This window comes from Piliocolobus tephrosceles, chromosome 4, assembly GCF_002776525.5.
Source record: "Piliocolobus tephrosceles isolate RC106 chromosome 4, ASM277652v3, whole genome shotgun sequence".
Taxonomy (NCBI): Eukaryota; Metazoa; Chordata; class Mammalia; order Primates; family Cercopithecidae; genus Piliocolobus; species Piliocolobus tephrosceles.
In genome coordinates, this window is record NC_045437.1 from 95,294,530 (window position 1) to 95,318,665 (window position 24,136).

At 40.7% G+C, this 24,136-nt stretch overlaps 1 pseudogene; it reads right to left on the reverse strand.

Annotated features, from left to right (window-relative positions):
- Positions 1-6,994: 6,994 nt before the first annotated feature.
- Positions 6,995-22,850, reverse strand: LOC111542705 (annotated as a pseudogene).
- Between the last annotated feature and the right edge of the window lie 1,286 nt (positions 22,851-24,136).

Here is a 24,136-nt window from a genome sequence, read left to right on the forward strand (position 1 = left end):
TAGTACTTTCTTTTACTCAATCAATTCTGCTGTTGAGAGAGTCTGACGCATTCTTCACTATGCTAATTGAACATTTCAGCTATAGAATTTCTGCTTGAATTTTTAAAAATAATTTTAATTGATTTGTTAGATGTATTTTATAGGATTCTAAATTTCTCTCTGTTACTTTAAATTTTATTCAACTTCCTCAATGCAGCTATTTTGAACACTTTGGAGGATCACATACCTCTGTCAATCTGGGATTGGTCTCTGATGCCTTATTTAGTTTGTTTGGTGAGATCGTGATTTCCTGGATGGTCTTGACACTTTTGGATGCTCATCGATGTCTAGTCATTGAAGAGTTAGGTGTTTGTTATAGTCTGAGCTTGTTTTGTATCCATTCTTCTTAGGAAAGCTTTCCAAGTATTCAAAGGGAATTGAGTGCTGTGATCTAAGTCTTTGGTCATTGCAGCCGTATCTGCATTAGAGGCCTTCCCAAACCCAGTAATGCTGTGACTCTTGCATACTCATAGAGATACCCCCTTGGCTGTCTTGGGTAAGACCTGAAAGAATTACCTAGATTACCAGACAGAGACTCTTGTTTTCTTCCCTTACTTTCCCCCAAACCAACGGAGTTTCTGTCTCTCTGTTCTGAGCTGCCTGGAGCTGAGGGAGGGGTGACAGAAGCACCGCTGTGGTACCACCACTGGGAATCTGCTGGATCAGACAGAAGTCAGCACAGTGCTGGGTCTCACCCAAGGCCTGCAGTGACTATTGTCTGTTTTCCACTGATGTTTACTTAAAGCCCAAGGGCTCTTTAGTCAGCAGGTGGTGAATCAAGCCTGGATTGTGTCTTTCCCTTTAGGGTAGAGAGTTCCCTTCTAGCCCAGTGTGTGTCTAGAAATGGTGTGCAGGAGCTAGGACCTGGAGGTGAGAATGTTAGGAATCTACTTAGTACTTTATTTTACTGTGACTGAGCTGCTAGTCAGGTTGTTAGACAAAGTTCTTTTTTTTTTTTTTTCTTTCTCTTTTCCTCAAGCAGGAGTCTCTCCTCATGGCCACCACCGCCTCTGTGGTAAGTACTGACTGGCTACTACTGATATTCTTTTCAATACGCAAGGGCTCTTTAGTCTGCGCGTGGTGAATTTTGCCAGGTTTGGGTCTCTTCTTTCAGGGAAGTGGGTTCCTTTCTACCCCCGGATGGGTCTAGAAATGCTGTCCAGGAACTAAGGTCTGGAACTGGGGATTTTAGAAATTTGCTTGGTGTCTTATTTTACTGTCGCTGAGCTGCTACAAGTTGCAAGAGAAAAACATTTTTACTCTTCCTTCTTTCACGAAGCAGAAGGACTGTCTCTGTGGCCACTACAACTGGGAATCCACTGTCACACCAGAAGGCAGCACAGTACAGGGTCTCACCCAAGTAAGCACCCATGGCAAGTACTTCTTGGATACTGCTGATGTTTATTCAAGGCCCAATGGCTCCTTAATAAGCAGGTGATGAATCTTGAGGGAACTGGGTCCTTCCTTTCAAGGCAGCGTTCCCTTCTGGCCCACGGTGTGTCTAGAAATGTCATGTAGGAGCTAAAGCCTGGAATGGGTGCTTCAGGACCCTGCTTGGTGCCCTATTCCACTGTGGCTGAGCTGGTAGCCAAGTGGAAAGACAATGTCTTCTTTGCTCTCCCTTCTTCTCTCCTTAAGCAGGGGGAAGGAGTCTTTCCTGGAACTACGAGCTCTGCTGCCTGGGGTTGGGGGAGGGGTTAAGCAAGCACTCTGTTGGCTTCTCTAGCTGGTGTCTCACTAGGTCATGTGTACCCCAAGTCCACTGTCTCTGAGCCCAGAACAGCACCAGGACTTACAGTCCTTGTGGCCTAAACTGCCTTTCAAGTTTATTTAGGATTCTAGATCACTGGGATCACTTAGGATTCTAGCCCATGGTAGTGAGGCTGGCTGGAACTCAGTTCCCAAGCACTGGAATGGGTGATTTCCCTCTGTCTAGGGCTGGTCTAAATCCTCCCTCCATGGGCACCAGCTGAGTTCTGCCCTGTATTGCTTTCTGCTGTAACAGGTACTACTGAGTTCCAATGCAAAGCCCACAATCACTGCACTTCCCTCTGTCAAGCGCACAGATTCTCTCTCAGTGCTATACTGTGCACTGGGAGATGGAAGAGGGATCGTTCAGGCAATTCAAGACTGTCTTTCCAACCCTCTTTAGTGTCTCTTTCCTTAATGTGATGTTAAAACCAAGTACTGTGATAACTCACATGCTTTTTGGTTCTTATAAAGGTGCTTTCTGAGACAGGGCCTTGCTTTTTCACCAAGGCTGGAGTGTAGTGGTACAATCTCAGCTCATTGTAACCCCTACCTCTGTGATTCTCCCACCTCAACATTCCAAGTAGCAGGGACTACAGGCACACACCCGTATGCCTGGATGATTTTTTATTATTTGTAGAGATGTATTTTTGCCGTGTTGTTGCCCAGGCTGGTCTTAAACTCCTGGGCTCAAGCCATCCACCTGCCTTGGCCTCCCAAAGTGCCAGGATTACAGGTGGGAGCCACCACACCTGGCACAAAGGTGCTTTCTTTTGTGGATGGTTCCATCTGGTGTTCCTGCAAGGGGTGGGGGATGATCACTGGAGGATTCTATTTGGCCCTCTTGCTTCACCTCCAAATCTCCTAGCACATATATTGATAGCCATTCACTTCAATCATTGAAGTTAATATATTTTAAAATTGTTTTCCCATTTTTTCTTTCTCATCCCAGATTCCCTTTCTAAAAATGAATCCAATCATGCTCCTCCCTTCCTGATAAACAGCCATCAATGTTTCATATATATGTCTACAAGAAGTCTGCATTCATAAACTACTTGGCATTCCTCAGCCTCAGTATGTGAACTGTGTAATACATACATATTTTCAAAAAATATCTTCTGCTTGTTTCTATGACAAATTAGCTTACTGTCGATATACTGAATCAAGAACAGTTTATTTATAAGCTTCTTTTTATCTATTATTGAGCATTTAAAAATCAAAACCTGAACTGAGTAAAATCTTTTTAAGTGCTTGGCTGCCTCAGAAATGAGGACACTATGAACAACTTGCTATAGAAATGGGAGGAGCCTATGTGAAGATATAGATTTCTAACATGTTATATGTGGTTAGAAAATGTTGCCTGGTAGCATCATTAATCAAAGCTTAAAATTTACCTAATGGAACCCAGCAGCCCCAAACTCTAGCCATTTCCTCACTGGTTTCCTATAAAAACATACCAGTGTGAATTTGATTAACACCTATCCCTAACTTGTCTGTTCAGCCCTACCACCTGTTTTACAAATTATTATCAATCAGGGATTGGGATTGGTTTATTTGTCTTCAGGAAAGGCAGAACCAAAAAGAAGAGTTTTCTGGCCTAATTACATGTTTTTTAAACAGGCACACACACACATTCCTGTGGACTTGGCAAGCCTTTTGCCTGCAAATTGTGATGCTTTGATATGCAGTAAAATTATTTTCACTCTGATGAAAATGGCTAATTTTAGATTGAGCCATTTATCACAGAACATCAAGGACTGTCTTAAAAGATGAAATGAATTGTCCCTCAATTGCCTAGTTAATTTCCTAAAAATAAAGGTTCCTGGCTGGGCGCGGTGGCTCAAGCCTGTAATCCCAGCACTTTGGGAGGCTGAGACGGGCGGATCACGAGGTCAGGAGATCGAGACCATCCTGGCTAACACGGTGAAACCCCGTCTCTACTAAAAACTACAAAAAACTAGCCGGGCGAGGTGGCGGCGCCTGTAATCCCAGCTACTGGGAGGCTGAGGCAGGAGAATGGCGTGAACCCGGGAGGCGGAGCTTGCAGTGAGCTGAGATCCGGCCACAGCACCCCAGCCTGGGTGACAGAGCGAGACTCCGTCTCAGGAAAAAAAAATAAAATAAATAAATAAATAAAGGTTCCTTGTTTGTATTTAGCATGAGGATAACTCATGCAAACATTTAGTCTTCCTCATTGGGTGACTCTAAGTCCCTTAAGGTTAGGATTCCTGCCACACTCAAGACACACAAACACATACACACACACACACACTCTAGCCCAATGTCATGGACATAGTGAACACTCAGCATATCTGAGAAATTAATAATTCAAATTCCCTACCTTGTCTTGTTAGTATGTGCTAGATATTGTATACAATTCCAACTCCCAGTTAATTTTATCTTTCTGGTAATAGCTTGTTAGATTTGTGGAATTATATAGCCCACAGGGAGCTTCAAGGTTCACTGGATGCACCTCTTTATTTCCCAGATGAGAACATTGAGGTTATATGGAATTAATAAGAGAGTTGTCTAAAGTCATGCAACTAGGGAGTAGCAAATCTGGAACTAGTCTCATTCCTGAGTTCCGGTGATCTCTTCTCTGAATCACACTGACCTGTATCCTATCAGAGCCATCTAATTGTGTGGTTAAAATGCAACCCTATGAACCTTGCTATATCTGTTTATTTCCTTGGATACATCCTTTTTGCCTTTAAGTGGAAAATATGAATATTTGTCCAAGACATACATGGAACAATCTGAACATCCCCAAAGAATGTCCTTGATTAAAAAACGCCAACAACTTTTGGTATTATCACAATAAATAATGAAGAGAGAGAAAGTCCTTGGATTTTTTTCTTAAGTTGATTAGTGCAATGATTTCTTAGCCAAATTTACTATCTTACACATAATTTGCATTAAGTACAAAGACATGAGCAAATAAAAAATAATACATTGGATTCATCTAGTCTTTCAGATACCTTGATTGAGAATTAGCTTTGCCAGACTCTATGTGGAATAGAGATAAAGAAACCGGTTTTCATTTTCAAAGAAGTAACGTGAGATTTGATTGCTCACACTCCGTGAAGCACACGGGGACATTCATCACAGTCTACTAAATAAAGAGCGATTTTTTCATTGCCACACCTTAAATGCATAATAGCATCTGAACATTAAAAATTTCAGTGTTTAAGTAACTGATAAGCTCCTCTTACTCCTCAAAGTGTTTAACTGAGAAGATAGAAAAAAAATGTTTTCAACTATAGTTATAGTAATTATAAAAACCAAAGAGAAGCCTCCAGAGTCCCTTAAGCTGGATATCACAGACAAAGCAGACGGTCCTCTGATGAGCTATGATGTGATCTTTGTGTGGCTAATGTTTAAGAGGAATGATGGAGTTCACAAGCTAGGAAAGTTTGCCGTGAAATTCCTCAACTTAGGGAGAGAGGAATGTCAACAGGAACAATGAAGTCTCTAGGAAAACCAAGGAAATAATTTTCACTCCCAGATATGTTTCTTCTCTTGGAAATCCCAACAAACCTGAAGAGGGAGTTTCTTGTGGAATTCGGAAGAGGCGGTGATAGCAATAACCAGGTACAACTAATGCACTGCAGGTGTTAAAAATCTACCATGCCCTACTTATGTATTGATTTGAAATCAATATGACTGATTTAGTCAGTCCTCTGACCCAGTGAATTCAAGGCAATCAATATAGCAAATGCAGAGAGCTACACAAATGTGATCATTCTTATTTAAATAAGCTACACTGGAAAATAAAAATAGCAGCAACTATAAAGATGAAAATAACGATAGCTAATATTTGCTGAAACTTTGTCCCAGTTGCTCCCTGTGGATTATATGTTGCATTTAATCCTTACAATACCCTCTCTGAGATATATATTATCTGGCAAAACTCATGCTACTACCGTTTTCTGTTTGAATAAGCATTCCAACGCACTCTGTTGGTAATCTTTTCCAAGGCATTAAGCATATTCTGCCTTGATTTCTGAGTTATGTGCTTGCTTATCTCTTTTTCCTGATTATAAACACCTTGAGAGCAGGAAGCATAACAGCAAAATAACAGTGCTTGCTATTTAAGTGAGAACCAATACATATTTACTGGATTGAACTGAATTAATTTGCATTGAAATGTAGATTGTAACTGTGCAGGAAAAATCCAAGTTATATAGGAGTTAATTAGCAAGTCACTGCTCAGACTCCAGGTGTTTATATCAATTACTAGAAGATGCATATGGTTTTAAATTTAAGCCAATTTGCTCTTTCTACATTTCTATTCTACCGTAATTGAAAATATTATCAACCATTGCTATCCTGTTGAAGGATAGAATGGCTAGAAATCAGGGTATGAAATGAGGAGCAGACCCCAAAGCATATAATTCCATGTAGTCAGATATTGCTATGCAAGATTATTGATGCAGTAATTAATGCAAATATCACAGGTCATGGGAAAAATGTATTATACTGAATTCATTAAAATGTTACTCTAACATGCATTTTTGATGTTCTCTTTCTTACTATTACTTTCATTTTGTAGATATTGTCCTGGATCATAGCTTTTAATGACTTTGTGTCATAAAATATAGTTTACTTTGGACTGCATTGAAAAGGTGGATAATTAATTTGTTGGCAGAGAAACATACCTAAAGAATAAAGGTAACTTTCTCAGGAACTTAACGGAAGCATACTGCTGAGCAAGGCTAAGTATGCTGGACCCACAAGTCATTCTAGTCATTTTCTGTCACATACTGCAACAATCTTCTGAAAAGATATTTACTATTACTTTTTTCTTATATAGTTTTAGATAAAGAGACTTGCACAGGAAGTGTTGATATTGTTCTCCTAAGGTCAATAATTATATCATTTTTGGAACTAATGTTGGATTTATGAACTTTTATTTTGTACAGGTCATAGAACAATTTACAGTAGTGTGAAACTTCTTGTAGCTGCTCATATAATCTGTTTCCATTTTCTATTATCAACTATTACTAATTTGAGATAAAAATTATTCAGAAAATTACTACTAAACTGGAAAATCTTTTTTTTTTTTTTTTTTTTTTTTTTTTCTGGAAGGATTTCTGTGGTTTTTTTTTGGACAAAAAAAAAAAAAAAAAAGCCACTAAATTGTTTTGTAGCTGGAGAAATGGGTAAGGGGCCCAGGCAGTAAACTCCCTGGCAGGTGAGCTGAGGGCTAGGGCTGAGCCTCAGGTGCGTCTCCCATTCCCTGTGCTACTCCGCAAGCGGCCTCCCTCCCAGGCTCTGGGGCAGCCTTAGGAGGGGTAGGCTGGGAGGGGCTGCCACACCTGTCACTTGGGCAGGACGTCAGGACGTCAGAGGACTTGGACACCAGCTTCCCATCGCGGGTTTCAATCTTCTTCACAACCACGGTCCTGGTGGAGCTGGTGCGGCTGAAGAAGCTGGAGTCCACGCCAGAGCCAAAGCTGGAGCCCAGGCCGTACCTGGGGCCCGGGCTTGTGAGGGACCCCATAGACCGAGCTCAGACCACTTGCCGCTGGTGGTCTTCCTATGGATGAATACTCATGTTCTGCATCCCAGACTCCAGCCAGCTCTCTTCGCCCTCCAGCAGCTTCCTGTAGGTGGCAATCTCGATGTCCAGGGCCAGCTTGACTTTCATCAGCTTCTGGTACTTACGCAGCTGCCACGCTATGTCCTGCTTGGCCTGCTGCAGGGCAGCCTTCAGCTCGGACAGCTTGAATTTGGCCTCCTTAATGGAAAGCTCCCCACGCTGCTCGGCATCTGCAATGGCGGCCTCCAGGGAAACCTCTGGCCTTTGAGCCCCTCCGTCTCAACCTGAAGCTGGCTGATGTTCTAGTTCATCTCAGAGATCTGAGTCTTTGTGCTTTGCAGGTCATCCGCGTGCTTCCCAGCCCGCGTCTGCAGCTACTCATACTTGATCTGGTACATGCTGTCAGCCTCAGCCCGGCTGCGGTTGGCAATCTCCTCCTAATGTGCCTTGACCTCAGCAATGATGCTGTACATGTCCAGGGAGCGACTGTTGTCCATGGACAGCACCACAGACGTGTCCAAGATCTGGGACTGCAGCTCCTGGATCGCCTCTTCATACAGCTGCCTGAGGAAGTTATCTCCTCAGTCAGCCCTTGCAGGCGAGACTCCAGCTCTACCTTGTGCATGTAAGCTTCATCCACTTCCTTCTTGATGAGGACAAATGCATTCTCCATCTCTGTACGCTTATTGAACTCATCCTGGTACTTGTTCTTGAAGTCCTCCACCAGCCCCTGCATATTGCCAAGCTTCGCTTCCAGCTTCAGCTTCTGTGGCCTAGAGTCTCCAACTGCCACCTAAGGTTGTTGATGTAGCTCTTGAACATGTTCTCCATGTTGCTCTGAGCTGTCTTCTGCTGCTGCAGGAGGCTCCACTTGGTTTCCAGCAACTTGTTCCGCTGCTCCAGGAACCATACCTTGTCTATGAAGGAGGCAAACTTGTTGTTGAGGGTCTTGATCTGCTCCTTCTCCTGGGTGCACACAGCCTGGATGCTGGGGTCCACCTCTAGGTTAAGGGGGCTCAGCAGGCTCTGGTTGACCATGAGGGCGGTGATGCCTCCCATGCCGCTGGCCCCACCATAACGTCTACCCAGACCACCCAAGAAGCTGCTGTTGCTGCCCTCTCGGGAGAAGCTCGAGGAGCTGGTGCGGGCACTGGGCCCACTCGTGTAGGAGCAGCTACTGAAGTCCCGGGGGCCAGAGGTGGACACCTTGTAGGACTTCTGGGTCACCCTGATGGACAAGGTGGAAGCAGGAGTGGAGGCAGACAGGTGGGCCAAACCAGACGGAGATCCCAGAAGGAGCAGAGAAGCTGCTTCTTGGTGGAAAATCATTTTATATTTTAGGATTTGTATTCCAAAGTATCAGTAAGCTTTCAAAAATGGTAACTATGACCCATGATAAGAGGTAATATTACAGTGTGACCCACACAAAAACAAACATATATAAAACATGAATCAAAAGCTTTATTACATAGTACCTATCCTTGCTATACACCACTAATTTTGACATTTTCTGTTAAATACTATTTTATTTCATGTTTTAAAAATGCTTATCATAACATTAAATTAATTTCACAACCATTAATAATCACAGCCTTCAATTTTTTTTAAATGTCATGAACATTAGAACGATGATATAAATTAGAAGTGAGTTATTCTTAAATATATCCTTTTCTCTAGCAATTCCTTACAGATTTCCAAAAACTCTCACTTAGCACCTCAGCTACATGATTAGATTTGTGGTTATAGACATGAATACTTGCCTGTAAAGGTGATGTAAGTACTTCATCTTTTGGGTGTGTGGTATGTTAGTTTTGATTCAGAGCTGTAGACCCAGGCAACTGTTAGGTATGGGCAGAAATATTGATTTTTTTTTTCCTCCACAGAGATGAGAGTTCTTGAGAAAAACAATGAAGTACAGGATAGAAATAAAAAGGAAGACTATGAGATGCAGCTGAATAAAGATTAAAGTAATAATTAGTCTCTCCTTTCCCAGTCCCAGCAAATGGGATTATCTGGCCAGGTCGGTATCTATCTTGACAGAGAAAAGTGAAATTCCTTCTCAGACATCTGCTTGTAGTTTCAAAGTAGAAATTAACAAACAACAAAATCACCGAAAGAAACTATAAAGGAGAAATACTTTTCTTCATTTTCTTAAAATTTTTATCTATAAATTCAGAGGATAATGAATTATTTAAACTATTTAAATTAATAATTGCCTCCATGTTGCCGACATTGTGTAAAGAAAGATTAATAGTAATATTTGTTGAATTAAATTTATTAATATATGTCCAACTTATTAAAAAATATTTTTAATGAATGAATAAAAATCTTCTCAAAGACTTATGAGAAATGTTTAATATTACCTAGTCTTCTAAAGTAAGTTTATATTTGAAAATATGTGAAGTACAGTTTCTCTAATGTATTTTTTAGTTCATTCATATTTACCATCTGCAATTATTAAATTATTCAAACAATTTCTTCATTCCAGTGTCTTCTTACTTCTACTTCATTCAATGTCTAATCACTAGATGAGACAGTATTCTGGAAAACCAATATGTATTTCATTATCCTCTACCTCATATAGCCAGTACCTTCTAGTTTATATCCAAGGCCCTAAAATTAAAAATAAAGGTTTCCCTAACCTGTATCTAGCCAGTCTATCTCACCTAACTCCTTACTTCACTGTGTGTTCAACACTGTGGACAAATGGAAGCCAATGATAATCCCGAAAGACACACGCACAAACACCATAAATCCAAATGTTGAACTCACAAAAGATGAAAATCCCTGACACCATAACTCTGCCGAAAGTAATTTAAAAATTATTTAAAAGATATTTACATTTTTTGAAAGGAGATTTATTTGAGAAACCTACAAAAACACAGCAGAACACTCATAAGCCACTTTACCCAATAACATAGGCAGTAATAACACAGATTTAAAGTATGAACATTCAGGTATACTGATAGTCACACTGATACAACAGTTATGGGCAGACGAGCTACATTCACAAAAAATAGGTCAAGGCCCGGCGCGGTGGCTCAAGCCTGTAATCCCAGCACTTTGGGAGGCCGAGACGAGCAGATCACGAGGTCAGGAGATCGAGACCATCCTGGCTAACATGGTGAAACCCCATCTCTACTAAAAAATACAAAAAACTAGCCGGTCGAGGTGGCGGGCGCTTGCAGTCCCAGCTACTTGGGAGGCTGAGACAGGAGAATGGCGGGAACCTGGGAGGCGGAGCTTGCAGTGAGCTGAGATCAAAAAGGTCAAAAAGCTAAATGTATGAATACCTATCACTATGGTTGGTAATAGTGTGTTTTAGGACTGCCATCCTAAATACTGTGAGGAACAAACTAAGTCTTTTGACATGATTGATCGAAAACCAGGATGGGTTACAATTGCCCCAATCACCCAAGGAGCCACGATCTCAAAAAATTTTATCTTTCACAAATGCAGATGTACAAAAATTGTCTTCATTTACTGAGGAAATTCCAATGGTTTTGCATACATGCCCCAATGCTTACACTCAAAGTCAATGTTGTGATAATGCACTTTCACGGAATCATATTTGCAAAAAATGCATAAAACAAATTAGAAATTTCTAGAAGTCTCTACACAATCTATACCTCCAGTACTGGAAATGATGCAAAGATAGAATACATATCATAGAGAACTGCAAAAGAAAAAAATGCCAAGAATGTAAAATACTGGGGAAAAACTGAAAAAAGAAAAAGAAAAAAACTCCAGAAAACTGAAAAGAAAATTTAGCATTTGAAAATGTGTATTACAAGGATAGATTATGAGCAATTGCACAGAGATAGTTCATAAGAGCTGGCTGACTTTCACGACTTTAACAATATTTTGTACCCTAGCATCACAATAAGTAGCTGATTTGTTTTCTTTTACAACGTGGCTTTTCTCAAACAATATGTTCACCTTCACTTTCTACATGGTGCTGCTCTTTTTGAAATGCTTCTATGATTTGATATACACAGACATGAAGATTTTCTATTATATTTTCCCATCTTCTGTGCCATGTTTCTGTGTTGTTTTGCATACACAGAAATCTATTCCACAGGCACTTATATACAGACCACAAATTTGGCAGAAACGATAATGGTGATCAAACAGCAACACCATTGCTTAAGTGTCTTCTTATCCTACCATGCATATAATTATTTATGCAACAGTCAGCAACTTCACGCGTTCAGACAGCTTCAATTCATTAGAAGCTCCTGGAATATCATCAGCTGAAGGAAATGCCAACGCAGGCAATGACGCATTTTTAAACTGAAGTTCTCATTGTTGCTGTAACATGTGGCCAATCCTCTCCTCTGAATTTTCTGCCAAATGCATTGGCTGAATGGAAAAAAACAAACTTTATTGGTAACACCTTGAAATTCACTTTTAAAGCCTTGATTGCACCTAGTTCTAAATCCATCATTATGGCTTGGGGATTCAATTGAAATTCATTTTCTTCTGCAAAAAGACAGTAACAAGGTAACTGTTCTGCCTAACAATGCAACTATCCTGTGATTGTGATTTTCAGGATTTTAGGCGTTAGGAATTTAAACTTTAGGGATATTGATCTTTAGGAAATTGGATCTTTTGGTATCTTATGGCCTCAGGATGGTGTCTTTCAGGATTATGACCCAAACCTCAAGAAATCTGTCCCTTTAAATATAGATGTATCTGTCTTTCTGCCTTAAGTAATATTCATCCCTCTTTCAAGAAAGGCTTCTCATTGTTTCAGCATCCAGCTAAATCCCACCCTTTACTTAAGGAGAAATTCAAGTCTCACCCAAACTCTCCTCAGGTCTTTCTATCTTGTGAGTAAAAATGGGGTTCATATTTCTGCATAGCCTATTCTTCTATAACTTAGTGGTTTTTTTAAAAAAACTATTAATCACACTTATTAGTATTTCTCTTTGTTTCTCATATTAGGAATTTGGAAGAGGGTTGTCTAAGCAATTCTGGCTCAACATCTCATGAGGCTGCAGTCAGATGTGGGTCAGGACATAGTCATCTGAATACTGACTATGTGTGAAAGACACTCTTACTCACGTGGATGGCAAGTGTGGGCTTTTGGTGGGAGGTCTCAGTTATCCTCCCTGTGGGCCCTTCCATAGGGCTGCTTGGTTTTCCTCAAGACATGGAGTTTAGTTACTCCCACAATCCAAAAAAACAAGGTGGAAGTTGCAATGCCTTTTATGTCCTAACCTCAGATATCATACACCATCACTTCCACAGTATTCTATCGGTCGCATGGGTCAGCACTAATTAATGTATATGGGCTCTACCCAAGGACATGAATATCAGAAGCCAAGGACTGCTGGGAGGCCTTTGGGAGGCCAGATACCACAGCATTAATTGTAATAAATGGCCTATTTAGGGTCTGCTTCTACCCATTATTTGAAATACCTGGAGTCCCTCAAAGTTTCCCTTTATTATTTCTAAAAGTATCTCATATGGATTGAAGCACAGAGTTATCTCAGATACCACACAATCACTGCCATGTTTTTCTCTCTTTTGGCTTCAGGCTTATGAAATCCCATGAAAGCCCCTTTCTTCAATACCTGGCACAAATCCTGATTATTGTGACTGAATACACACCATGCACATGCCCCACTGGGCCAAATCCTCTCTGCTGTGCCAAACATGATGTGGTGCCCAAAGTTGCGAACCTTGGGAGGCCTCCCATATGTTTGATGCCCTCAGGTGGCAGGCACACTCTGTTGTCTGTTCCCTGCACATGTATGGTAGAATGAATCCCAGGGAGTCAGCCCTTGTGGCACTGTACATTATATGGTTATGGAGCTCCCAGTGATTTCAGATCTTTTGATAAAAGAGCCCCTTCATGTGTTACCTCAGTTTTCCTAGCACTGGACCTAAGTTGTTTTAGGCTGAAGGATGAGCTGAGTGATAGGCATTATTCTATATTAAAAACAGCTCTTCACTTCCAGTACCTATCATATTATGGCATAGCTATGTGCCAAATTTCTTTCTCCCTTGTAATAATTATTTCCCAAGAGGTTTGCTTTCTCATAAAAATCTGTCTCTATGAGTCCTAAAGTCCATTCAATTTAGGTTCAATTGGGACTCCAACTACACTCCTCCTGCTAATATTCTTAAGAGGTCGCTAGTCCCAGAAATGCACAATCTTTTTATTGGAATAAACAGAATCTTTTCCTAGGCTTGACTCTGAGGGATGCTGTTATCTAGATAACAAATAGCCAAGAGCCACCTGTGTAAAGACTTTCCAGAAGCTCTAATGACAGAAGTAGTGTAACAACGTTGATTTAACATCTCTTGTGAAAAGTTAATTTAGAATAGCTTTATCTGTTCCCTCACAGTATCACTTAAGGAGGCAAAGAGACTAGTGATATACTTCATAGGTTTTGAAGAAAAACAGGTTGAAATTAAAAGCCCAGTTTATCCACATAGCAGCAAAATATATTTGGTAAGTTACTAAGTCTAATTTTCCTCATCTGATATCATATGGTTATCATAAAAATTACCTAAGACTGTTCAAGTCTGTGTTTAAAAATAAATGATAGGAATGTTCACTATTATCATTAACATCCTAATAATTACTGATAATGTCCCATAACAAGACTTCTCATCATTCTGTAAAACTCCCTTTTGTAGCTTTGGGGCTAATAGTGGACTGAGGTCCAGCCTGTAGCTGATTTTCCAGGTCATACCATCAACAGTACCCTCTTTTTCCGCAGAGTCAAATTTTAATTTTGGATCTTCAGGGCACAAGCAAATGGGAGACTGAATCTCAACTTACTTCTAGTCTTTATTGTGGGACTTGGAATAGACAAAACTCTATTGTTAATATCAAATTTGAAATCAATTTGAAACGCAAATTCATGGAGTTTCTGACTACATTCCCTGCTCTGGACTTTCCTTCTTGGTGGTTGTCTTCCTCCCCCTGCCTTTCCTTAGAATTCATCAATCAAAATCTCCCTGGAACTATGCTTCTCAAAGTACGGTCCCTACAGTACTTATCACTTCAAGAAGGAAAGCATAATAGTTGAAGTTAAGATTCCCAGGCTCCAACCCCAAATCTCTCTCTCTCTCTCTCTCCATATATATGTATATACACATATATATACACACACATATACATACACATATATATACACATATATACACACATATACATACAAGTGTGTGTATATATATAACATGCACATAAATATATATATATATATGTGTGTGTGTGTGGTTTTTTTCTCAACACACTTCTGAGGTGATTGATGTTCAGGGAGCTTGGATCCAAATTTTGGGTAGCACCACCTGACTGCACAAAATGTTTGGGAGCCATGGTATCAAACCATCATTAATTAAGCCTCATGTTTAAAAGACCAGAAAAGCTAGGCTTGACATGGCTTACCAAGTAAAACTGGACTTTAACATTACTAAAATTTTGCTTTTGCTGTGGTTGTGTGCCACAAGAAAAAATGGTATTAATGAAACAGTAATGAAATGATTGATTCTTCCAATTCACAGTTCTATATGTTTATTACACACAATATTAGGGAAGACCTTAATGATCAGCCACTAGTTTGGGTCACCTCAAAGTTAATTCTAGGATAGTGAAATGCTGGATAACTTGGTAGCTGTTCCAATGATTAGTGCTTTCCCATCTTGGGTTTTGCCCATCTTTATGCTGTAAATGATTTTCTATTTCTCCTCCCCTATCAATTTGTATTAAGTGTGGGAATCATACTTTCTTTCCTTTTATCCTGGCCACCATTAAAATATTTTACTCTAGCAACCATTTGCTTAGAGTGAACCGCATCTCACCTACTGCTTCTATTACTGTCGATAAAAAACCTTTTTTTCCACAATTACAGGCACAAATGTCCTACAGTCTGATATATCTTTAAAAAAGGAATCCATATGGTCATGGGGCTTTTTCCTTGGTTTAAAACACCTATGTACCCATCACCAAGCATTCCCTCACAATTGTAAGACATTCTTTGCCCTGATAGAGTAGATGTTATTCCCTATGGGTCCTGTAGGGTTCGATCAACACACTGTTCTTTCTATTTTCCATCCCTACTTCCTTTTACATAATGCCTTGGTGGAAAGTTCCTGCTAGGGTCAAAACGTTCTTTGACTAATGCTGGCAGGGACCCTCTAGTCTCCAGGGAAGACCATAACTCTTCCCTTGGAAACTAAACAGCCTTTTCTACTAGCTGCAACAATATTTCTAACCCAGTTTTCTATTGCTATGCCCAGGCTTGGAGATATATAAATAATCTCTGGCAGTACACATTTTCTCTATGCTCATGCTATTATCTGTTTAATACAAGGCAGTTAGTTCTCATCTTTGGGTAGCAATTAGTCCATGCTATGAATAGATGCTATACTAGAATTACTAATTACCCAGAGAAACCCAAGGAATATAATTTCTGTTTCACAGAGCACACCAGCCTGATGATTAAGAAAAATCATAATGGCAGTATATTATTTCTCTAATTTGGCTCCATTTCATGACTGTGGAATTTGCAGGCTTCCTTTTCCTTGGTGCCCACACACAGAAACTTCCGAGCTCCCACATTGCCTCTGTCAGTCCCTCCTTTCCTACTTTGGCTCTGACACACTGTGGTAGCCTAGATGGCTTCTGTCTGTGAAACCCCTTCCAGGCCCCTCTCCATAGGCAGGGAAGGTAGTGCCATTTCACACTTATGCCCTCTGCAGTGCAAGGTACTCTTAATGCTCCAATCACCCAGGGAAGCCCCTCTTCCTCATAACAAAGTTACACCCTGGGAGCACAAAGCAGAGCTGCTTTGTGGTCAGTGTATCATCTTCCAGAAATTTTGGTAATGTTTGTCTTTTCTAGAAAACTTCATTTTTCTCAAAGCAGCTTTCTCCACATTCCTGTTTGTCCAGGATAAACAGTCCATTTAAGTACAGCATCAAGCTGTGTTCACTCCTTCTCTAACACTAGGACTTGACAAATGTAACAAATCTTTTTAGGAAGAGTTTATTCCCAGGATGCTTTTAAGTGTTCCATGCAAATGTATTCTCAGCATGTTCACTTTATCAGTGTCATAGATATACACAGTCCAACTTTTAGGGTGAACACAGTTTTGCCTTATGCTCAGCTCTCCCCTTCCTCCACCTCTGCCTTTGCTAACTTCCACGAAGTACTCAAAATCCAACACTTGGTTGAAGGTACAGTCTTGAGTAGGTTACTAATTTTTTTATGAGACTTTAAGATGCTCAAGGCTGGTGTATTAGTTATCTATTGCTGCATCACAAATTATCCCAAAATGTCATGACTGCAAACAACAAGGGTTTGTTATCTCACAGGCTCTGTGAGTCAGGCATGTGGGAGCAGCTTAGCTAGCTGGGTCTATCTCAGAACCTCCCATGAGGCTGCAATCAAGGTGTTGGCCAGGGATGCAGTTATCTCCAAAGTCAATTCAGAGACCTTTATAAAAAAAACATTTACAGTGTTATGCCAAATTAGATATTGATTACATATATCATAAAATTAATAAATCAAGCAGATTTTTCTACTTCATAATTCGTGTCAAATTTAATAGTCTCTTCACTGATTCTTTGTACTGAGAAAGGGCATTTTCATTTTCCCCCTCATTCTTAAGACTAACAAAGGACATTCTGTAATCTTCAATTTCTTGGGTACCAAGAAGCTCTTATTTATTCCTTATATTTCTCAGCAGCTTTAATTTGGATAAATGTTTTCAGAATTTTTTTTTTCAATTTGCTTCCAACCTCACGCTCAGGTCATTGTTGACTCTAGACTGAAAACACCAGTTCTTCCTCAAATGAATCTCCCCCTAAGAGTTGCTCACAACATGGTAACTGGCTTCCCTCAGAGTAAGGACTCAAAAAAACAGAGACAGAGAAAGAGGGAGAAACAGATACAGACGGAGAGAGACAGAGAGACAGAGAGACAGAGAGACAGAGACAGAAACAGAGAGACACACAAAGAGAAAGAAAAAGAAGGAAGGAGATGCTCAGAATTCCTATGCCTGGTTACATGGATTTTGTGTATGTGATTTTTTCCATTGTAATTTAACAATATTTCAGGGTAGAGTCATTTTATAGTGTTTATTAGGAAATTCTAATGAGTATTGGGCTCAAGGAGAACTCTTTAGAAATGGCATGTGACAACTATGTGAATATTAATTCATTGCCATTACACTGAACACAAAATAATAAACATATCCAAAGTAATTGGCTGTTTAAAATCACGTTTGCAAAACAGCCTGTGGCTAAACTGCTTGTTAACTTGGCAGTGGCAAAATAGGACAATTTTATACTGAAATGGTTTTTATATAAAAGGTCTCTGCCAGAACTAAGGACTTTCCTGGAAATGATTTGTAAAAGGCTTTGCATAAAGACATACTGCAAATAAGGCCACCAACTTCTTATTTCTACACTCATTCTTTATTGTTGTAAGCTGAATAATACCCACCCCCCCCAACCCCAGATATGTCACATTTTAATCCTTGGGATCTGTGGCCTTATATGGAATACCTACAATTAATAGGTGGCCTTACATGGTAAAAGAGGCTATAGACATGATCCAATTAAGGGTCTTCGGATGGGGAGATTATTCTGGATTATCTGAATAGGCCCAGTGTAATCACAAGGGTCTTTATAAGAGAAAGAGGTGTGGCTGGGCATGGTGGCTTATGACTGTAATCCCAGCACTTTGGGAGGCCAAGTTGGGCAGATCCTGGGGCCAGGAGTTCAAGACCAGACTGACCAACATGATGAGACCCCCACTCTACTAAAAATACAAAAATTAGCTGGGCGTGGTGGTATGCACCTGTAATCCCAGCTACTTGGGACACTGAGGCAGGAGAATAGCTTGAACCTGGGAGGTGGAGGTTTCAGTGAGCTGAGATCGTGCCACTGCACTCCAGCCTGGGAGACAGAGTGAGACTCCAACTCAAAAAAAAAAAAAAAATAGAAGAAGAAGAAGAGAGAGAGGTGTCTCAGAGTGAGAAAGATGACCAGGTGGTGACACAAGCAGAGGGACAGAGAGAAAGAGATTTGGAGATGATGTACTGCTGACTTTGAAGATGGAGGAAAGGAGTCACAGTCAGGAAATACTCTGGCCTCCAGAGTATTTCTACTTGCTAGAGAAGGCAAGTAGATGGATTCTCCCCTAGAGCCTCTAGAAGGAACCAGCCTTGCTAACACCCTGACTTTGGTCCAGTGAGACTGATTTTGAACTTCTGGCCTCCAAAATTGTAAGAGACTAAATTTATGTTGTTTTAAGCCTCCAGGTAATTTGTAGTAACTCATTACAGCAGTAATAGGAAACTAATATAATTATAAAAGAAATAGTGATGAGTCTGTCAGCATTTTTAGAAGTATTCCATGATAGGTTAAATGTCTTGAAGCTTTTTTAACAAACATGTAGCCAACCCAGTTCTCCAAATACAGAGAGAAGCATCATTTCCACATGATGGAAGAGCTAGACTAAGAGGGCATTCCTCCTCAAGAAGACCTTTCCCTCTTCCAAGTGGAGGTGGGGCTGGGAGCACAGCCTGAGCATCAGCTGGGGTAAAGATCCTCTACCAAGGGACACAGACGGGGAGAAACCCTGGCAGCAACTATTCCCTGGGATCCCCAGTGGGCAGAGCCCAGGGACTGCAGGCATCATTGTTTCCATAGCAACCCATGGATTTTTTTTTTTTTTTTGGAAGATTATATGGTGGCTCTATTCCTGCAGAAAATTAGGATTATTCACCCATTTCTACAAAGATATACAAATTAAGAAATATGAAGCATATCCGTGTCTCCCATGGCCCAAGTCAAGCACTCTAAACCTTCCCTGAACTTTTCATTTCATGCTGAATTGATCATGAAATGAAATTTCAAACAAGGTTCTTAGAGCTCATGTTAGAGTTACTTGTAAGACAAAAGTACTTATTTTACAAAATATGTATACCTCTCCCACAAATATTCCACATAGTTTCAGATTCAAAACTAATTTATGAGACAAAGGTTTAACATATTTCTAGCCACTGTGGCTTTGTTTTATTTAGAAGACATTTTACTATAGCATTTAAAGAACCACTTGTGCATGGGAGATGAAGAGTTGGCAGACCTCCTTCTTACAAAAAAGGAAGCCGTCAAGGGGACTTTGTAAAAATCTCAGAAATGAAAGTGTATGATAGCTCATTGGAGGAATGCCACTAACTACTGGGGAGTGATGCTGGTAGGCAGAGGGCATTTTCAGCTCATAATTGGGTTTCAGTGGCTTGGCTTGGGAGACTTCACTGAGGAAAAGACTCAGGGCTCATTAGGCAAAAAACGTATAAAAGCTAAAAGTAGTGATGTGTACAGTGCCTCCAGCTGCCTACCCCTTCTTCTAGTTGACCCCAAAGAGGGGCTCACTGGCAGGGAGGGCTGCTGTGCCTATTCTGTGGCAGGGCAGGCACTCCAAGTGAACATTCCCAGCATGAATACCACTACATAAACTAAAACAGATTTCTGTAATTTACTGCTCAACAAAGAATCTGGCAGAGCCTTGTCCTGAATCCCACGGCACTCTATTCCTTAGTCTTCAAGGGTAAGGAGAAGCCCCTGGTGACTCCACAACCTCCCACAATCAACCATATTAAACTCAAGTCTCTGCCAACAGCACCTACCTTCAGAAGGACCTGTCCCTATGTAAGTGCCCACATGAGGACTCAGGGGGCCATAATGCCTGTCCACCAAGAGTTTTCCACATTTTCCCTGGTCCTCAATATCTCCATACTAGACAACCATGACATCATCCTCACCTGAAGGACCCACAAGCTAAAATTCTTTGAGCATTGCTGTCAACACTGCCTGCAACTCTGGAGGAATGCAATCCCCAGTTCTTCTCTTCTTTGACCAGCCCATTGCAGGGCAGATGTGCTGCCTCCCAGGGGGTATGTTCACATACTCCCACTCCCCCTATATCTGGACAGTAATCACATGATAGACCTAATAGTGATACAGACTTTTTTTGTTTGTTTGTTTTTTGGCCAGATTCAAGGACATCTGAAGACACATAGCTCTACCCTCTGCAGACACAACTGGGAAGGGGTCTCAGGCACTCTGTCACTTCAGTTCTTCAAAACCTAGAGAGCTTCATCTATGCAAAATAACCACAGCCCAATGAGATAACCAAGGGAGAGTCCTCATGGTCCCCATGAGTCCCAGCACCTGAGCCTATAGAGCCCAGCGACACATGAAACAACTATATTGAATAAAACAGTTCAGACTTGCAAACCCATCAAAATAAAGAAGACACTCTTACAGATTTTTCCCATGTAGTTTGAGTAGATTTTCATACAGTTTTCATGTAACCTCCAGATAACTTTAAACGAATGAAATACTATCTTACCTCCTGGTCCATGGCCACATCTAAAACTTAAATGACATTTTAACAGAGTGGATTGATTTCACCTCCCTCAAATCCCTTGTTCAGGCCACTCACTCACTCAAGCTAGGTACTGAGACATGTATATTCAGGACTATGAAAATTGAATTTCTGCCTTGCAGTGTTAGCGTAGAGATTTACATGCTTGTGGACAAGTTACTAACAATTCTGAATGTTAAAACACCAAACAATCAAGGATATCCAGTGGTTCTTGGATTTGCATTAAGTGACCACCTTAAGCGCTCAATTTATCATGCAGCTCACAGGTTCTTCTGAAAGGAAAGAGATTTATTATGTATTTACACAAAGACAAAATATTTGAGTAACTGGAATCCCTGTCTGCCTCACCATGATTTTATTCTACTCTGATCCAATCCAGGACACACAAGATGAAACTGTTTGCCCCAACATCAGAGTGGAGGCCATCCTATCTCCTCACTGGTGGAGATAAACACTGGGCCTGCATCTTCAAGATGTTGGTCTCAGACACGGACAACTGCCTTATGAGAAAGAAAGAGTTTCTGGTCATTAGAGCTAACTTTGAGACATGAAATTCAGATGGTCTTTCATGGTGGCACAATCTTATCACTGCAGCCTTGAGTACTGAGGCAAGGGCAGACACACTGAGTCCCCTATTGGGTAAGATGGGAATGATTTTTAAATACTTCTGCTCTCAAATTATTTATGGGTCAGACTGCATAAACCATTAGGGAAAAGCAAAGTTTCACAAGAGACAAAACAGAGTGGAAGAGGTTGCCCTACAGTCCCCATTTTCTCAATATAATATCCATGGAATATTGTGGCTGCTTGCCATCCTGGCCAAGGACACAGGTGAAAGCACAAGGGCTAACAAAACTTCTTGCTGTCACTGCTTGTTCCCAGGTGATATGGTTTAGCTGTATCCCCAACCAAATCTCATCTTGAATTGTAGCTCCCATGATTCCCACGTGTCATGTGAGGGACCTGACGGGAGGTAACTGAATCATGGGGGCAGGTCTTTCTCATGCTGTTCCTGTGATAGTGAATAAGTCTCAGGAGATCTAATGGTTTTATAAAGGGGAGTTTCCCTGCACAACCTCTCTCGCCTGCTGCCATGTAAGACATGCCTTTCACCTTCTAGCATGACTGTGAGACCTCCCCAGTCATGTGGAACTGTAGTCCATTAAACCTCTTTTTTTTTTCTTTATAAATTACTCAGTCTCAGGTATGTGTTTATTAGCAGCGTGAGAACAGACTAATACAATAGGATTTGTGCGGAGAATTTGCCTCTCCTCCATGACTTGCTGGCATCTGGGTGGTGGTGAGCCACTCATCAACATGCTGCCCCTTATCCCACACCTTGCCTCCTTCTGATCTAGCCACTGCTACACTGTTCACCAAGGAAGTCTCCTTCTTCTGTGTGCCATTCAGACACCTGGGCTATTACTATGACTCTCAGTTTAAAAACTACTATTAAAAGCATTGTTTGAATTCTTTAGCTTTTGTATTCTTCTATCTGCTAACGTTTAGATACAAATCTACAGCCAGATGCAGAAAGTTAACCCAAACACGTGGCTGAAAGAGCATCCACTCAAGCTAACCCCATGGTCAGAAAGAAATGCAAACTATGTGGCTAGAAAAGCAATTATTGCAGGACTGGCTACATCATTTATGGGTCCAGTGTAAACTAACAACGTGGGGGCCCAAAACTATAAGAATGTCAAGGTGGTGACAGCAGAGCATTAAACAGAACATGGGGCACTTCTAAGCACAGGGCCCTGTGCAGCTACACAGGCTGCACACACAGGAAGCAGCCCTGATTATGGGAAATCATTTCCCACTGCCCAAATTAGGAATTTTCACCAAGAATCCACCAGAACATGAGAAGCCTTTCTTCTCAACAATCCACAAGAAGCCTTGGCACACTCCAACTGGAGAAGAGAGCCTATAGATGATGGAACCAGCATCTGTTATTCTGCTGAGCCTGACCCAATGTGGCTACACCTGGGCTGTTACATTTTTTAAAAGATCCTGATCTGGGAGGAAATTCTAGATACCTCCCTTCTATTCTCACCTTGCTTGTGCTTGTTCTAGTCTTTGTAGTTTCTGCTTTCCTGGCTCCATAGCTCAGCTTTGATATCTGATTCTGCTGCCTTGAGCTTAGTAATCATCCAGATGCCTCCTTCTGACTTCTCAGAATCTAGTTTCAGCTCTGGCTGGTTTCAGCTTTCCTGGCTCCCCAGGTTTTGATATCCCACATATCACATGAGACACTCTCTCTTTTTGTTTCCTTCCTAGTTCATTGTAATCTCACTGGCCAGACTAGCCTTCTTTTCCCTATTACATAGGGAAGGGAAAAACTAGAATCAGAAGATAGCATATGTAACCATTACCTAGTAGTTACTTTCTTAAAAAATCGTCACTACTTGACTTCAAACTATACTACAAGGCTACAGTAACCAAAACAGCATGGTACTGGTACCAAAACAGAGTTATAGACCAATGGAACACAGCAGAGTCCTCAGAAATAATACCACACATCTACAGCCATCTGATCTTTGACAAACCTGACAAAAACAAGAAATGGGGAAAGGATTCCCTATTTAATAAATGGTGCTGGGAAAATTGGCTAGCCATAAGTAGAAAGCTGAAACTGGATCCTTTCCTTACTCCTTATATGAAGATTAATTCAAGATGGATTACAGACTTAAATGTTAGACCTAATACCATAAAAACCCTAGAAGAAAACCTAGGTAATACCATTCAGGACATAGGCATGGGTCAAGACTTCATGTCTAAAACACCAAAAGCAACGGCAACAAAAGCCAAAATTGACAAATGGGATCTAATTAAACTAAAAAGCTTCTGCACAGCAAAAGAAACTACCATCAGAGTGAACAGGCAACCTACAGAATGGGAGAAAATTTTTGCAATCTACTCATCTGACAAAGGGTTAATATCCAGAATCTACAAAAAACTCAAATTTACAAGAAAAAAACAACCCCATCAAAAAGTGGGCAAAGGATATGAACAGACATTTCTCAAAAGAAGACATTCATACAGCCAACAGACACATGAAAAAATGCTCATCATTACTGGCCATCAGAGAAATGCAAATCAAAACCACAATGAGATACCATCTCACACCAGTTAGAATGGCAATCATTGAAAAGTCAGAAAACAATAGGTGGCTGGAGAGGATGTGGAGAAATATGAACACTTTTACACTGTTGGTGGAATTGTAAACTAGTTCAACCATTGTGGAAAACAGTATGGCAATTCCTCAAGGATCTAGAACTAGAAATACCATTTGACCCAGCCATCCCATTACTGAGGATATACCCAAAGGATTATAAGTCATGCTGCTATAAAGACACATACACACGTATGTTTATTGCGGCACTATTCAC